Genomic DNA, 18,754 nt, shown 5'->3' with positions numbered 1-18,754 from the left:
TTCAGTGAGGGAGAGTGAGGCCATGTGGGTATGGGACATGGTGGGGAATTGGGGGGATCATGTTACCTATGTTCATGTGATGTGAGAATGTGCAGAGGTTTCTTGGAAACTGTTAAAGCCTGCCTGGGAGGCAAGCTGAGGCACCTAGAAGTTTGCACCTTTACCCTCATCTCTATCCTGGAAAGTGCTGGGGTGGAGCCATCCAAGGTCCAGCTGCAAGCTGATCTTTTCCTTTGGGGACAACTCCTACTTCTGGAACACGGTGATCATTAGGAGTATTACCTTGACATCACTGGTAAAATGTGGCTCATGGGAGGTGTAGGTGTGTAAGGGGATGGATGATCCACCAGCAGAATCTGCCCCTGTGTTCCCTGTCTTTCTGCAGGGTATAGGGCACGTTATTCCACTCCACTCCACTGGTTCTTGGACTTTGGATGAGGAGCACCCAGCTGCAGGCTGTATATCAGGAGTCTTAAATTTCTCAACTGGTTGTCAGGCCACAACTGCCCAGATTTGAACAGGATTGCTGAGGTGGGGTTGCTTTGGGCCTGCATACAGTTGATGATTGATGTTGGAGTTCTTGGAGAGTGTTCGGGCCTGGTCAGCCCTGGGCTGACCATGCTTGTGTTGCCAGCAGATCATTGGTGAAGACATGTGGGACAATCCTGTGACATATTACCCGAGGAAGGAAGGTACTGCCATGAACGTTAACTGACAGAGACACATGTGGGGAGGGTGTCTGGTGGTGGGCCCTGAAGGGACAGCCGTGTCATGGCCAGGACACTGTCCTTTCCCAAATGGGGATGCCCAGGCTCATGCAAGCTGGCTGCAGAGCCAGCCTTTGATCTGGTGAGACTGGGGACTTTGGAACTCAGTGTGTGTGTGGGTGAAGCAAGTCTCCCTCAGTGCGATAGTCCTAGGTAATACTACTAGAAACAGGATGAATTAAGTATCTTTGTCAGAATCTTCTCTCCATGGGTCAAGCCATTCCCCAGCCTCCTGTTGCTCAATGAGTTTAAGATTGCCTGTGCCAATCCCGCCCCTAGCCATGGCAAGGCCTATCATTGAAAGAGCGTCCTGTCCAGAGTCCCAGTGCACTTGTGTGCTGACTTTGGGATCTTCTGTGAATTTTTACATCCACAAATCGGCATCTCACCATGACCACACATGCTGCGCTGGAAGCTGCTTCAGGCTGCCTTTTGAAAATATGGAAATGCTCAGGGAGGAGGTGGACAGGGAGCTCCAAGGGCAGGACATGGTGCCTCCTGACGCCATCTCCAACATTGCTGGACACAGTGTTTTCAGCTCCTGAAACACCTGTGTTCCCTGTTTACGTTTGTGTCTCTTTATCAAGCCTGTAATTGTATACACGTGTGTGCTTGTGTCGCCTGTGTTTATGTGTGTATGTGTGTGTGTCTGGTCCAGGGAAAAAGCAGAGATGAAAGCAACAAGAGAGGAGATGCCAAGCAACCAAAAGAGGAGGCACAAAGCATCCCGAGTCTGAGGGTGGTTGGTTGCCATATCTCCACAGTGATCCTGTCCAGGATGGGAATGAGGAAAGGATGGCCAGTAATAACACAGGACCTTGGCTCCAGAAATCTGCAATTAGATGAAATATAGAAGCACGCTCACCGTTTCTACCATGTTGTAGTGTGTGTTTGGACCAGGAAGAGTGGGTGCATGGTGTGTGGATTACCCAGGGCAAATCAGGTGGGGTAGGGCTTTAAAACCACCACCTGTGGAGCCCACAGTCTGTGCGGACATGAGTCGGCATGTGGAAATGGTAGATGAGAATACAGAGGACCTGGGATGTTTGAGGAGGCTAAGGTCTTGCTGAGAAGGACAGAGACCTGAAGGAGAAAGATACACAGATTGCCTGCTTCACTGGAGACTTGTTCCACACAAATGAGAAGGAGACCTGGGAAGGTCCTGAGCCAGTGCTGCCCAGGATCAGCCCATCAGCCAGCACACTCTCTCCATGAGGGTGGCACACACTGGCACAATGCAACAGAAAATGCAACACATGCTAAGGTAGGCTGTCCGTGCAAAACCACAGGCATCCTAAGAGAGACAAGGTGTGAGCGTGGCATGCCTCCAGGCACTTCCAGTCTCCCTGGCAGTGCAGAAAGGTGAAGAAAGTGCAGGTGTTTGTGTATGTGTGTGCTCCTCTGCCGTGGTGTGCCTATGACGGAGGGAACAGGGAGGAAGCAAGGATGGTGGGCTTATTGCATGTCTCAAGGAACCTCAGGAGAGTGGGAGACAGGGAAGCCCCTGAGGGCAGTTTGGAGCCTTGTGGTTTTCAGGGTCTAGGGAAAGTCCTGCCAAAGATACACCATGCCTCATGCTGAAAGCCCTGATGTGAATTCCTTCTTTCTTCTTGTCTTGCCCCTGGCTTTTGGGGCCTGAGGGGCAAAGGTGTGTGTCTGCACCTGAGAGAGGATTCTATCAGTCTTGCTGGAGCAGGCTGTCTGATGTTTTCATAGGGGATTTGCACCATTTGAAACTCAGAGGGAAGCAGCATCCCTGGTGACCGTCTTCGATATCTCTGTGCCCAACTGAGGACTGGCTTCTTAGGCACGTGGGCTGTGTAGGTTTTCAGGGATGCTTGACTGTAAGGAGTCCTACCTGGGCCTAATGAGACCAACTGAAAAAGAGTATTCACATTTAGCAAATCAGTGAGGGTTGGTGGAATCAAGCCCTCTTGTTGTTTTTGAGATAGAAATGCTGCTTTCTGTCCAAGGGAGGCCTGAGCTGTGGGCCCAGTAAGGGCAGGTTTCCCAGGTCATCATCTGTTTGAGGATTCCATGGGTCAGGGTAGTAATAAACAGAAGGGACTACGTGTGGAAATGCCGCCTTATCTTTATGGCCTCAGGTTGCACGCCTTGTATAAGAAGAGACCTTCTATGTATGTGCACCTTCTTCACAACATTGTCATTTATTTATTTATTTATTTTTAAAGCTTTATAACTTTTTATTGAAGTGCACATATAGAAAAATACATAAATCATGAGTATACAGTTCAACGGATACTCACAAACAAAACACATCCATGTAATTAGCATCCAAATAAAGAAACAGAACATCACTGACAACCCTGAAAACACTCTAGTGTCTCTCCCAATCACTGCACTCCAAAGATAACTAGGATACCTGACTTTCAACACAAAGATTAGTTTTATCTCTTTTGGACATTTACGTGAATGGAATCATACAGTATGCATCTTTGTGTCTAGCTTACTTTACTTAACATTATACTTAATGAGATGTGTCTATGTTTTCTATGCAGCAATAATTGTTCATTCTTGGGCTATAGTTCAAAATCTTTCTTAAACCTAAATCTTGGCAAATTCATCTTCAAGAAGTAGATTGGAGATGCCCAGCTGGAGTGTTTTATCATGTTCAATTTTCACTTGACTTTCCATGTTTCAGTGAAGACAATTTCTGCCTCTTTTTGGATTGCTATTTCACAAGTCCTGACATGTAGAAAATGTTCCTGAGAGTCTGAGTTTTCCTTCCCAAGAATCCTTTTTATATTATCTAATTATTCTCCCTGGGATCATTATATTTTTCCAATGATAGAAAACTATAATTATTCCCTCTTAGTTATCTTTTAGGCAGTAGTGCCTTTCTTATTGCTTTTGTAGAACAACATCTAAATGTCTTCCTACCTTCTGCCATCATTTTGAAGTTTAGGATCCAAACCCATCAGCAAAATTCCAAGGACCATGTCCAGCCAATGGACACACTAGATTGTACGCAATCTTCATCTAAGGGAAGATTTTGTTTTGTTTTGTTTTTAATATTTTTATTTATTTTATTTTACAATATTGTATTGGTTTGCCAAACATAAACATGAATCCTCACAACACTGGATCACACCCAGGCCCGTCACAGTCTCTGGGTGGCCCTTGGAGGCTCGGGCATCTCTTTGGCCTTTTCCTGCTAAAGGGAGATAGCACTTGGAAGCACAGGTAGACAGGTGCACATAGAAAGCTACACAGATAGAAAGAACAGGGGGCCTCACTCAGGATGTCGTGGGCCTGAGGCCCCAAGGGGTGGTAGGTTAGCAAAAGGGACACAGCATTGACCAGGAATGACCTAGATAGGTGCACACCAAGAAAACAGTTCTCCAAGTCAGCTGAACCCAGATGTCCTTGTTTTCTGGTCCTCTGAAGGATTGCACAGGCAATGGATCAGACCCGCCTGACTGGTACTGTGAAGCAGTTCAAAGTGATGGGAGAATGTGCAATGCAGGTGCATGTCACTCAGCTGTCCAGGGTGAGCGTTTCCAATCTGCCCAATTCTCTGCAGATAGGTCTCTGTCAGGAGCAAATGCCAAAATTTTGTAGCCTTTGAGGCTAAATCACAGAGTTAGAAGTGTAACCTGACATGATCGATGAGCATGTGAAAGAAAATAAATAGGACAAAAAAAACTCGGGTGATTACCAAAACTCATGTTCCTGGAGAAGAAAGCTTGTACTTTTTCATATCTGCAAGTTTCCTGTCAGGGATGTTAGTGTGTACACATGCATGTTTGTGCATATGTGCGCACAAAATTGCCTGACAGTACACTTGTGAATATGAAGTGTCGGAACTGACCTAGCCAAGTGATGGAAGTTAGATAGTGTAAACATGAAAGCCATAGGGAAAGGTACATACTCTGGCCATTAGAAGCAATGGAGCCAGGATACCGATGCCTGTTATCTCACTGAGTGAGAAGTTTCTAAGTGGAATCACAGTGGTGCACCCAGGAGGCCTGGAGAGGCAGGAAGAAATTGCCTGAGGGCCACCAGTGAGAGTGCAGAGAGTCCACGACACAGAACAGGCTGCAATCCCAGACACAGAAGCTGCAGTGGGTGACCCCACAGCCCCTTGGACATACAGCTACAAAGGGCTTTCCATCCTTCTCGAATGCTGAGCATACTTTCCCTGACTTTACCATGAGCATAAGCACCCCTTACCATTTTTGGGAGGTTTCAGAAATGGACCAGCACGGCAGCATAAGCACTTGCTGTCTGAAACAGTCTTCCAGTCTGAAACATCACTCTTTGTACTCTTTGCACAAAGCATATATAGGGGGTCAGGACTATAGGATGAATGGCTTAGATTGATCCCGTTGCTGCTCCCAGCCCCACAGGATTGGGTAACTGGGCAGGCTCGTACGTGTTCTCAGATGGAGAACAGAACCACCTGAAAGGTCCTCGATAGGGTAAATGGGCAGACGTGCATGTCTCTGGCACCAGTGAGTCACAGATCTTAACAAGGAGTTGTCCTTAACGACTCACTGGCAGGAATTTGAATAAGGTTCAGGGAGCTTCCTCATGCCAGCGGAGCATGCTCCATTTCTCCCTCTGTGAAAAGTGTGGCCAAGCCACCTCAGGCCTGTGCAGCATTCACGTCTGTCCAGTGAGGGAGGAAGGGTTACCTGACACCTTCTGTGGTTCAGCAGTGACTGCCTACTGTTGGCTTTCAAGATTGAGAAAGTGCTCTCCAAACCTGTAGTCTAAAAGAGTCTGATCTCCCATTGGCACAGCTCACTCAGGAGGAGAACAGCTTGCCTTCACTCCAAGGATAAGCTTCTCCTATAAGCGCTGGTGTCCATACAGTGGCAAAGGGCAACAGCACCACTTAAAGAGATGGAGACACACAGACACCAGCCCTGGAACACACAAGGAAGGATTGCTCCACACAGTGCTATGCCAAAGCAGAGATAAAGAAACAAAGAAAGAGCTCTGTACCCTAAGGTCCTGGCGTCCCTGAACAATGGAGATCAACATGGCAAATGGTGGGATTTTTCCCTACTCCCCTAGCTTCTGGCCAGCAAAAGTCTCTCTGTCCCATGGAGAAAAGTATCCAGTCACTTGGCACCCCTGTGTATCCTATGGATACTCAGGGAGAGCTCCCAGTTATTGAAGGTCTTGTGGGACACAGGAGTGTGCTGTTCAGATTGTGGATCAGGAATCCGTGGTTGGAATTTCCAGATCCAGATCAATGACAGCACCTGAGGTGGCAGATGCAAAACCCACTAGCTCTCTGGAGCAGAATCTGGCCACATGGTGGAGCTGGATCCCAGGAACCATGGAAGATGCCATCCGGTCTAGGGGTATGTCCATAGTTTGCTGTCCACTACCCTCTCGGCCATTGGTCTAGGTTTGGGTCAGCTGCCTGTGCGTGGCTCACAGCCTAGGGCCCCGCCTGTTTGGCTGATGTCCCAGGGCCTGTTCACCCTGTCCTGGGCTGCCATCACCCCTTTTATAGTCTCAGGCCACCCACACACACACCAGCCATAGCCTCTGAACCATTCCCAACACTCCCCACACCAAAAACAGTAGTGGGCCCACAGGTTTACTGCACCCTGGGCCACCATTGCTCAGCACTTGCTGTGGTGCTATTATGTTCTGTCCCTTAACATCTGACCTAGGCTGGGGTCATGGCCAGAGCCAAGAGGAGCGTGAGAGGCAGTCAGAGGAATGCGGGAACATCCTGGGACCCCGGACCTTCTCAGTTGTGAGCCCGGGTGCTCAGGGGGATGGGGCCACAGGGCCTGCCCTTGTGATGTGTTGTGTGGCTGGGACGTTGCAGCCACCAGTTGTCACACCAGGTGAAGATGCCACCCTCTTCAGAGTGGAGGCAGGAGAGGATGGCAAGGCCCAGGTAGATGGCGATGTGGCAGGGATCAGACGGGTGTTCCAGCTGCTTGCAGAGGACATCATTGACGATGTGGAGGTTGTGGCGGGTGAGGAGCAGCAACAGGGGTCCTCCCTGGAACTGGAGGAGGAAACGATGGAGGAGCAGTGCCAGGAAAGGCCTGGAGGCCCGAGTGAGCTCCTGGCACTAGATGTGCCGCAGGCACTGGCGACCCTGCAAGTGGAACTGAGCTCTGAGCCTGAGAAAACCTGCAGGGCCTATGTTCGGTTCATGTGCAAGAGCCATGAGAGGAGGAAGCGTGACTTGGCTCAGGGGAGCACCATCATCCAGGGCATCCCTGGCTTCTGGGCCAACGTGGTATCCTTTCTGCTACTCCTTGGGGTCCGCTGCTCAGAAGGAGGGGGAGGTGCAGAGGCAGGGGCATGAGGAGAGGTGGAGGCGAGGGCACAGAATGGGTTCCGGTGGACCCTGAAGAAAGTGTGGTACTGGGCAGTTGGCAGGCTCCAAAAGCACAGCTGAGTAGAGTCCAGGCAAGGCCATACCAGTAAGTGTCACAGCCATGATCTGTGTGTCTACCTCAGGCCTCCATCTGAGGAGGAACAGCCTCTAAGTAGGAATGACCAGAGACAGTACACTAGAGCAGCCTTAACTGACAGTTATTGAGGTGAATGATCCTGAAAATAACTGAGATATGGGAGTCACACACACACACATGTGCGTGCACACACACACATACACAAACCCACAGAACATATGTACACATACACTAGCCAACAACAACCCCTTTGCTTTCAGACACGGTTTGTCACAATGACTGTAAGTCCTACCATGTAAGCAGTGACATGCTGCTACCCAGCATACACAGGTCTGGGAAATAACAGCTATCAGAAACAGCCCCTGCTTGGGGAATGAAGACCACCTCAGTGGTAGAACACCACCACGAACACAGAGCCATGAGCTTGTCTGATGGCATGGCAGGGCCTGAGCTCATCAGTAGTGGCTGGGTAAGCGGAAGTGCCCAGCATCCTTGAAGATGCCTGTTCCCATGTCCTTCTTCCACCCCAGACTAGGGCTGATGCTCCTGGCTCTTCTTGGCCCAGCATGTGGCATAAATGGCTCCTTGACCTCAAGCAGATTATGAACCACCCTCAAGTTTCTGTCATGATCAGTGACCAAGATAAAGACTTTCTCAGCTACATGATTAACTTGAATGTCAGTGAGTGAAACAGGACAGGTGGGTACGGGACTTGGTGGAGTGTGTGAGGATCATGATATCCATGTTTCTACACTGTGAGAGTCTGGAGAGGCTTCGTGGAAGCTGTTAATGCTTGCCTGGGAGACAAGCTAAGGATCCTAGAAGCTTGCACATTTTCCCTCCTTATCATAGCAGGTCCAGGTGCGAGCCATCCACTGTCATGCAGCAAGTTGCTCTTTTCCTTTCAGGACCATCCCAACTTCTTGAACACAGTGATCATTAAGGATTATTACCTTGAAATCGCTGGCAAAATGTGGCTCCTGGGGTGATGAGTGTGGGTGTGCAGGGATGTGGATGATCCACCTGTGGGATCCACACCTGTCTCCCCTGTCTTTCTGCAGGATACAGAGGAAATCATTACACTCCAGTTCAGTGGTTCTGGGACTTTGAACAGGTAGCACCAGCCGCAGGCTGGACACCAGGAGCCTTAACTTTCTCAGCTGGTTGTTAGATCACAACTGCCCAGAATCAAACTGGATTGCTGAGCTGGTATGGCTTTGGTCCTGCATACAGTTGATGATTGTTGTTGGAGTTTTTGGCTGCTCATGTGAGGGTTTGGGTCCTGATCAGCCCAGGGCTGACCTTGCTCAGCAGCAAGGTGTTGCCAGCAGATCATCAGCGAAGATGAGTGGGATGATCCCCTGAAGGACTACCCAAGGAGGGAATATTCTCCCATGAGAGGTAACTGACAGAAATACTTGTGATGAAGGGGTCTGGAGATTGGTAGTGAAGGGACAGCTGTGTACTAGCCGGGACACTGTCCCTTCCCAAATGGGGATGCTCAGTCTTATGCAAGCTGGCTGTGGAAACTGAATTTGGGCCATGCGTGTTGCAGGTGGTCTGCTGAGACTGGGGGATTGAGGATTCAGTGTGTCCGTGAGTGAAGCAAGTCTCACTCAAATTGGTTGTGGTTTCAGACTGAGAGTCCTAGGTGATACTACTATAGGCAGGGTAAATTAAGTTTGTTTGTCAGAATCATCTTTCCGTGGGTCCTGAAATCCCCTGGCCTCTTGTTGCTCACTGAGTTTGAGATTGCCTGGGCCTTACACTCCCGCCCCTTACCCTGGGAAGACCTATCACTGCAAGGGCCTCTCCGGGGTCCAAGTACACCTATGTGCTGACTTTGGGATCTTCTGTGAATTTCCACATCCACCACTTAGCGGCTCACCACCACTACACATGCTGCCCTGGAAGCGGCTTCAGGCTACCTTGAGAAAATATGGAAGAGCTCGGGGAGGAGGTGGACAGGAAGCCATAAGAACAGGACATGGTGACTACTGACTCCATCTCTGACATTGCAGCGACCAACCACCCTTAGACTGGGGACGCCTCGTGCCTCCTCTTATGGTTACTTGGCACCTCCACTTCTGTCACTTTCATATCTACATCTTCCCTGGGCCAGACACATGCACACACACACACGCACACACACACACACACAAACACACACAAACACAGCCAACACAAGCACATCGTGTAAACAAACACATGCTCAACACAGGGACACAACCACAGTCTCCTGAAACACCTGTGCTTCCTGTTTGCATTTGTGTCCCCATGCTAAGCATGTGTGTGTATACACACGTGTGCTTGTGTCAGACATGTTTGTGTGTGTGTGTGTGTGTGTGTGTGTGTGCATGTGTGTCTGGCCTATGGCAGATGCAGAGATGAAGGTGACAGAAGAGGGGGTGCTGAGCAACCATAAGAAGAGGCAGGAGGTGTCCCCATTGTAAGGGTGGTTGTTCGCCATATCTCTGCAGTGACGCTGTCCAGGATGTGAATGAGGAAATGACAGCCAGTGATAACTCTGGACCATGCTGCAGAGATCTGCAATTAGACCAAATACAAAAACACGCTAATCATTTCTACCTTGTTATTGTGTTTGTTTGGACAGGGAAGAGGCAGTGCATGGTCTGAGGATTCACCCAGGACAAATCAGATGGGGTTGGTCTTTGAAACCACTGGCTGTGGAGCCCTCAGTCTGTGGGCACACGGGTCATTCTGTGGAAATGTGGACATGGCTACGGCAGGACTGGGATGGTGAGGAGGCTAAGGTCCTACAGAAAAGGGCAGAGACCCAAAAAAGAAAGAGACACAGATTGTCTGCTGCACTGGAGACTTGTTCCACACACATAAGGAGAACCGGGAAGTTTCTGGACCTGTGCTGCCCAGGATCAGCCCATCAGCCAGCACAATCTTTCCATGAGGGTGACACACTTTCACATGATGTGACACAAAACACAAGATGAGCTAAGCTATGCTGTCCATGCAAAACCACAGGCATCCTTGGAGAGACAGGGTATGACCATGGCATGCCTCCAGGCACTTCCAGCCTCCCTGGCAGTGCATGTAGGCAAAGAAAGTGCAGGGGTGGGTGTACGTGTGTGGCCCTCTGCCGGGATGTGTCTGTGAGGGAGAGAACAGGGAGGAAACAAGTTTGGTGGGCTTATTGCATGTCCCAAGGGACCTCTGGAGAGTGGGAGACAGGGAGGCCCCTGGGGGCAATTTGAAGCCTGCTGGTTTTCAGGGTCCAGGGTTTGGCAATAGTAGTCCTGCCAAAGATACCCCATGGCTCGTGCTGAAAGTCCTGACGTGAATTCCTTCTTTCCTTTGTGGTCATGCCTATGGATGTGGGGTCTAGATGGGAAGTGCATGGCTGCACCTGAGGGAGGATTCTGGCAGTCTTGCTGGGGCAGACTCTCTTATTTTGTCATAGAGGATCCGCACCAGGTGACACTCAGATGGACCCTGCCTTCCAAGTGACACTCTTGGATGTCTTTGGGCCCAACCAAGGACAGGCTTCTTTGGGACTTCAGCTGTGTGGGCAAGCAGGTATAGCTGATTGTATGAAGACCTACCTGACCTTAATGGGAGCAACTGAAGGGAGTCTTGGCATTTAGTAAAAAAAGTGAGGCACGGGTGCTTGTTGCTGTCACAGAGTTAGAAGTGCAACCTGACATGATCAATGAGCAAGTGAAAGAAAATATCCAGGACAAAGAAAGTTGGATGCTTACCAAAATTCATGTTCGTGGAGAAGAAAGCTTGTACTTCTGCATATGTGCAAGTTTCCTCTCAGGGACGTTAGTGTGTTCATGCATGTGCGTGCAGATGCACCTGCCAGTATGCTTATGAGTATGAGCTGTCAGAACTGACTTTACCAGGTGATGGAAGCTGAATAGCAAAAACATGAAAGCTGTAGGGAAAGGTACGAAGACTCTAGCTACCAGAAGCCCTGAAGCCAGGGTACTGATCCCCATCATTTGACTGAGTGAGCAAGTTTTGAGTGGAATCACAGTGGTATAGCAAGGATGCCTGGCAGAAAGGAGAGTCAGGAAGAAAGTGCTTGGTGGTTACCAGTGAGAATGCAGGCTTCAATCCCAGACACAGAAGCCATGGTGGGCGACCTCACAGTGCCATAAACACCCAGATACAAGGGCCTTTCCATCCTTCTCAAGTGCCAGGCATACTTTCCCTGACCTTACCATGAGCGTGAGCAACCCTTGCCTTTTTTGTTTGGTTTCAGTGATGGACCAAAACTACAGCATAAGTACCTGCTACCTGCAGAGTCTTACAATTTGAATCATCACACTTTGTACTCTTTACAGAACACATATATTGGGTATCAGGACTATAGGAGGGATGGCTTAGCTTGATCCTCTTGCTGTTCCCAACCCACCAGCTTGGGCGACCGGGCAGGCTGGAATGTGTTCTCACATGGAGAACAGAACCACTTTGAAAGGGCCTCAGAAGTGTAAATTGGCAGCTGTGCATATTTCCGGGACCCATGGGTCATGGAACTTAATGGGGAGCTGCCCTTACCATCTCCCTGGCAGGTATTCAAATAATGTTCAGGGAGTTCCCTCAGGCCATCAGGGCATGCCCCATTTCTCCATCTGTACAAAGTGTGGCCAAGCCACCTCAGGCTTTTGCAGCATTCATGTCTGTTCAGCGAGGGAGGGAGGGTTGCACAGCCCCTTCTGCAGTTTAGCCGTTACTGCCCACTGTTGTCTTTCAAGTTTGAGAAAGCACTCTCTGAATGTGTGGACTAACAAAGTCTGATCTCCTGTGGGTGCAACTCACTAAGGAGAAGAAGGGCTTGCCTTCTCATATAAACTTCTCCGTATGAGTGGTGGTGTACAGAGAGTGCCGGACAGCAACAGCACCGCTTATAGAGATGGAGACAAACAGACATTAGCCCTTGATACACACATAGAAGGATTGCCCAAAACAGTGCTATGCCACAAGCAGAGATAAAGAGACACAGAGCAAGCTCTGTACCCTCAGGCTCTGGTGTCCCTGAACAGTGGAGATCAACTGTATCAAACAGTGGGATTTTCCCTTCTCCCCTAGCATCCGGACAGCAACATGTTCTCTATCCCATGGCGAGAGAGTATCCAGCCATGTGGTACTCCTGCTTACCATTTGGATACTCAGGAAGAGTTCTCAGTTTATTGATGGTCCCGAGGGACACAGGAGTGTGCTGTTTGGACTGCAGAGCAGGACCTGTGGTTGGAATTTCCAGAGCCCGGTCAATGACAGTGTCAGGGGTAGCAGCACATGCAAAACTGACTTCCTCCCTCGAGCAGAATATGCCATGTAGGTACACTGCAGCCCAGGAACCGTGGAAGATGCCCTACATTCGAGAGGCATGTCCATAAGGGTGCCGCCCACAATGCTCTCGGCTATTGGACTATATTTGAGCCAGCAGCCTGTGCATGGCTTGCAGCCTAGGGACCTGCTTATTTGGCTGATCTCCCCAGGGCCGATTCACCCACTCCTGTGCTGTCTGCCACACCTTTCTTCAGCCTCAGGTAACTGGACAAACATCAGCCCCCACTTCCCTACCATCCCCCTCACTCCCCACCCCCAAAGAGCTAGTGGGTCGCACAGGATTATTGCAGCCTGAGTCGCAAGTACACACCATTTGTTGTGCTAATATGTCCCATCCCTTCGCATCTGCCCCAGCCTGGGGTCACGACCAGGGCCAAGAGGAATGCGAAAGGTGGTCAGAGGAATACGGGAGTATCCTGGGACCCTGGACCTTCCCAGTTGTGAGCCCTGGTTTCAGGGTGCTGGGGTTGGTGGCCTGCCATCCTGATGCTTTCTGAGGCTGGGACCTTGCAGTCACTAGTTGTCATGCCAGGCAAAGGAGCCACCCTATGCAGGGTGGAGGCAGTGGACGACAGTGAGCCCCTGGTAGACGGAGACGTGACAGGGATCGGGCGGTTTTTCCAGCTGCTAGCAAAAGATATCATGGAGGAGGTGGAGGTTGTGGCAGATGAGGAGCAGCAATAGGGGTTCTCTCAGGAGCTGAGAAGACGGTGGAGGAGCAGGGCCAGGAAAGGCCCAGGAGCACGACTGAGCTTCCTGGGCAAGATGCACTGCAGGCACTGTCCGCCTTGCAGGTGGAACTGAGCTCTGAGCATAAGAAAAACTGCAGGGCCTACTTCCAGTTCATGTGCAAGAATCATCAGAGAAGGAAGCCTGAGTTGGCCTGGAGGAGCGCCATCATCTGGGGCATCCCTTGCTTCTGGGCCATAGCTGTATCCTTTCTGCTGGTCTTTGAAGTCCATCACTCAGGAGGAGGAGGAGGCACAGGAACCTTTTCCCTCCTCTCTATCCTGGCAGATGCTGTTGCAGAGTCATCCATGGTCCCACTGCAAGTTGATATTTTCCTTTCAGGATCCCCCTACTTCTTGAACACATTGACCACTAAGTAGAATTACCTTGACAGCACTTATGAGTGTGGGTTTGCAAGGTTGTGGGTGTCCACCTGTGGGATCCACACGCATCTTCCCTGTCTCTCTGCAGGGTATAGGGCACGTCATTCCACTCCTGTCCACTGGTTCTGGGACTTCGAATGTTGGAGCATCCAGCCAAAGCATGGACACCAGAAGCCTTAACTTTCTCAGCTGGTTGTCAGGTGATACTACTAGAGGCAGTGTGTATTAAGTATCTTTGTCAGAATTATCCTTTGTGGATCCTTCCATTCCCTGGCCTCCTGCTGCTCACTGAGTTTGAGATTGCCTGGGCACTTCACTCCTGCCCCTTACCCTGGGAAGGCCTATCAGTGAAAGGGTGTCCTCTCTGGGGTCCCAGTGCACCTGTGTGCAGCCTTTGGGATCTTCTGTGCATTTCCACATACACCACTCAGCATCTCACAACCACCAAATGTGCTGCGCTGGAAGCAGCTTCAGGCTGCCTTGGGAAAATATGGAAGAGTTCATGGAGGAGGTGAACAGGGAGCCCCAAGGGCAGGACATGGTGCCTACTGTCACCATCTCTGACATTGCTGGACTCAGTTACCTTCAACTCCTGAAACACCTATTTTCGCTGTTTGCATTCATGTCCCTGTACTGATCAGCCCTGGGATTTCTATGGAAGGAATGATGCTAAAGCTGAAACTCCAGTACTTTGGCCACCTCATGTGAAGTGTTGACTCATTGGAAAAGACTTTGATGCTGGGAGGGATTGGGGCCAGGAGGAGAAGGGCACGACAGAGGATGAGATGGCTGGATGGCATCACTGACTCAATGGACGTGAGTCTGAGTGAATTCCGGGAGTTGGTGATGTATAGAGAGGCCTGGCATGCTGCGATTCATGGAGTCGCAAAGAGTCGGACCTGACTGAGCGACTGAACTGAACTCAACTGACTGAGCATGAGTGTGTATACACACATGTGCTTATGTTGGCTGTGTGTGTGTGTGTGTGTGTGTGTGTGTGTGTGTGTGTTTGTGTGTGTATGTGTCCGGCCCAGGGCAGATGCAGAGATGAAAGTGGCAGGAGTGGAGGTGCCTAGCAACCATAAGAGGAGTCATGAAGTGACCAGGCTGAAGGTGGTTTGTTGCCTTTTGCATTGATCCTGTCCAGGATGGGAACGAGGAAAGGATGGCCAGTGATAACTCCAGACTGTGGCTCCAGATATTTGCATTAGACCAGATACAAAACACGGTAATCATTTCTACTGTGCTGTTGCGCGTGCTTGGACCGGGAAAAGGGGGTTCATAGTTTAAGGATTCACACAGAGCAAATCACGTGGGGTGCAGCTTTGAAACAACTATTTGTGGAGCCCTCAGTGTGTGGGGCCGTGGGCTGGCCTGTGGAAATGGTGGACGTGGCTATGGCAAGACCCAGGATAGTGAGGCTAAAGTCATGCTGAGATGGGCAGAGACCTGAGGAGAAAGAGTCATAGATTGCCTGGCACACTGGAGACTTCTTCCACACACATGTCAAAAGGAGAACTGGGAAGGTACTGGGCCAATGCTGCCCCTGATTAGCCCAGCAGTCAGCACACACCCTCCCTGAGGGTGCCACACACTGGCACGATGTGACACCAAACATGAGATGTGCTAAAGTATGCTGTATCTGCAAAACCACAGGCATCCTAGGAGAAGCATGCTGTAAGTGTGGCATGCCTCCAGGCACTTCCATCCTGCCTCCCTGGCAGTGCTGAAAGGCGAGAAAAGTTCAAGTGGGTTTACCTGTGTGACCCTCTGCCAGGATATGCCTGTGAGGGAGGGAACAGAGAAGAAGCAAGGACAGTGGGTTAATTGCATGTCCCAAGGGACCTCAGGAGAGTGGGAGACAGAGAAGCCCCTGGGGGCAGTTCAGGGCCTGCTGGTTTTCAGGGTCCAGGGTCTAGGCAGTAGTGGTCCTGCTAAAGATACCCCATGGTCAGTGCTGAAAGTTCTGACACGAATTCCTTCTTTTCTCTGGGGTCTTCCCCCTGGCTTTGGGGGCCTGAGGGGCAAAGGTGCATGTCTGCACCTGAGGGAGGATTCTGGTAGTCTTGCTGGAGCAGAATCTTTGATTTTGTCATAGGGGATTTCAACCAAGTGACACTCAGAGGGATGCCGCCTTCCAGGTGACTGCCTTGGATGCCTCTGGGCCCAACCAGGCACTGGCTTCTTTGGCATGGGGGCTGAGTAGGGAAATAGGAGTGGGTGACTGTAGGGAGTCCTACCTGGGCCTAATCAGAACAACTGAAAGAGAGACCTGGCGTTTAGAAAATCACTGATGTCTGGGTGGTTCAAGCCCTCTTGTTGTTTTTGAGATAGAAAAGCTGCTATCTGCCCAAGGGAGGCATTAGCTCTGGGCCCAGAAAGTGCAGGTTTCCCAGGGCATCATCTGTTTGGGGACTCCATGTGCATGGGTAGTGTTAAACAGATGTGACGACGTGTAGGGATGCCACCTTACTTTTATGGCCTCCGGTTCCATTCTTTGTATTGGAAGAGACCCTTTATCCATGTGCATCTTCTTCACAACCTTGGATCAGACCCAGGCCTATCACAATCTCTGGGGGATTTTGGAGGCTCAGGTGTCTCTTTGGCCTTTTCCTGATACATGGAAATAGCATATGGAGGCACAAGTAGACAAGTGCACACAGAAAGCTACACAGATAGGAAGAAGAGGGGGGCTCACTCAGAATGTTGTGGGCTGTAAGGGGTGGTAGGCTAGAAAGAGGGGCACAACACTGACAAGGAATGACCTAGATGGGTGCACACCGAGAAAGCAATTCTTCAAGTCAGGTGACCTCAGCGGTCCTTGTTCTGTGGTCCTCTGAAGGAATGCACAGGCAATGGATCAAGCCAACGTGACTGGTATTGTGAAGCTGTCCAAGGTGATGGGAGAATGCAGAAGGCAGGCACATGTTATACAGCTGTTTATGGCAAGTGCTTCCAACCCTGCCCGCTGCTCTGCAGGTCAGTCCCTGTCAATAGCAAATGCCAAGATTTTGTAACCTTTGAGGATAAGTCACAGAGTTAGAAGTGCAAGGTGACATGATCGATAAGCAAGTGAAAAAACAATCAGGACAAAGAAATATGTGTGTTTACCAAAATTCACGTTCCTGTAAAAGAAGGCTTAGAGATGCTACTGTGTACCCCCGTATGTTTGTGCACATGTGCGCATAGAGTCCCTATCGGTATGCTTGTGAGTATGAGCTGTCACAACTGACCTAGCTAGGTGATGAAATTGGATAGTGAAAACATGAAGTTCTTAGGGAAAAGTACATAGCCTCTGGCCAGCAGAAGCACTGAAGCCAGGGAATCGATCCCCATTATCTCACTGAGCAAACACGTTCTAAGTGGAATCACGGTGGTGCACCTAGGATGCCTGGCAGAAAGGAGAGGCAGGAGGAAAGAGCCTGGGGATTGTGAAGAGGAAAGTCCCCTCCACCTGCAGTTTATGAAAAGTATAAAATGTACCTTATAAGCTGGAAGGAGAAACTGTACTTAATTAATTGAGTTATCTAGCTAAGAGAATTTCCATCCAAATAGCCAAAAGTGCTTCCTGGTTTCTTCTTGCTGCCTATAGTAAAATATAAAGGGAAATTTAAAAAAAAGTTTATGATAAATATTATTAAAAAAGGAGATGAACTTGCTGATTTGGAAATTTTCCAGTCTTTTAAGATGACAGAAGATGCTAAAATTAATGGCTCTAAAGCAAGATCACATCCAGGGCATTGAGATTAGGTGGTCTAAATATAACATTTTACACCACCTATATGCCAGTACTTCTTCATATTATTATTATTTTTTTTTAATAAAGGTGTTCTAAAGATGAGTGTGACTGTAAAATTCTTTGTCAAGCCTCAAAAAGCTGGAAGGGGATGCCTCATGGCATTATTTAGTCAGGCCAATGCCCTACAGAGTTTAGAGGTGTCAGTCAGAGACCTGTTCAATCACACAATAAGACTTCTACCAAGGTTCAGGGTGTTATCCCTCAGCTATCTCAGCAGAAAACCAAGACAGAGTAGGCCTTGTTATGAAGACATGTGCGATTGTGGCTTTGGAGTGGGGTGTTTTGCCATGAAACCAGTAAGATTATCAGGAGACACATCCAGTTTTTAAGATAACATATTTAAATTCAACTCGGACTGAAAGGACTAGCAATAGTACAAAGTAAGAGCTTTGGACTTCTGCCTTCTACAAGCAGGAAGAAGGCTAAGGAGCCTGTTTCACCATAATCATATACTAGCCACCTTTCATGCAATGGAATCATGTCAGAGGGCAGAATTAAAAATTCAGGTACTGAAGCCTAGGAAGTTTCCAGGCCTTAAGTCCTAATCAAAGAACTGCCCACAAGAACCCATGGTATTTCAGTACTGCTACTATTGACTTCGATCTCCCCTCCCCTTTCTGGAACAGGAGTGTCTATGAATGTTATCTATGCCTGATCCACCACTGTATGTTGGCTGTGAAAGTGAGCAGATTAACTCATCTCTTTTGTTAACACATCCTCAGGTCTAGAGGAACTACACTTGTATAATTTGAACTGATGTGTTGAAGACTTGAGAGGCTCTTGAACTGCAAGGAGATCAAACAAGTCAATCCTAAAGTAAATCTCTCCTGTATATTCATTGGAAGGACTGATGCTGAAGCTGAAGCTCCAATACTTTGGCTACCTAATGCAAATAACTGACTCATTGGAAAAGACCATGATGTGGGAAAGACTGAAGGTAGGAGAAGGGGACAGCAGAGGATGGGATTGTTGGATAGCATCATCGACTTAATGGACTTGAGTTTGAGCAAGCTCCTGGAGTTGACGGGCAGGGAAGCCTGCAGTGCTGCAGTCCATGGGGTCGCAAAGAATAGGACACAACTGAGCGACAGAACACTTGAGATAATGTACAAGTGGACCGTGATCCATATCTGAACCTGACTTAGATGACAAGGTCCTGAACTTCAAGTTAATGCTATAATGGATAAATTATTTGAAAACATTGGCAGGAAAAATGCATTTTGGACATACAAGTATGTAAACAATTTGTGGCCATGTGTGTACCACATGGTTTTAAATTATGTCCTCAAATTCCTTCCTTCTCCCCTTCACATGTGTGGTGGACTAAGT

General features: G+C 49.2%; 1 pseudogene; it reads left to right on the top strand.

Moving 5' to 3' along the window:
- The first annotated feature begins 4,188 nt into the window (after positions 1–4,188).
- On the top strand, positions 4,189–13,198 carry LOC128070953 (testis-specific Y-encoded protein 1-like; annotated as a pseudogene).
- The last annotated feature ends 5,556 nt before the right edge of the window (positions 13,199–18,754 follow it).

This window comes from Budorcas taxicolor, chromosome Y (genome assembly GCF_023091745.1).
Source record: "Budorcas taxicolor isolate Tak-1 chromosome Y, Takin1.1, whole genome shotgun sequence".
NCBI classification, from domain to species: domain Eukaryota; kingdom Metazoa; phylum Chordata; class Mammalia; order Artiodactyla; family Bovidae; genus Budorcas; species Budorcas taxicolor.
Note: the sequence above shows the minus strand (reverse complement) of the source record. Positions and strands in the feature narration are given on the sequence as shown.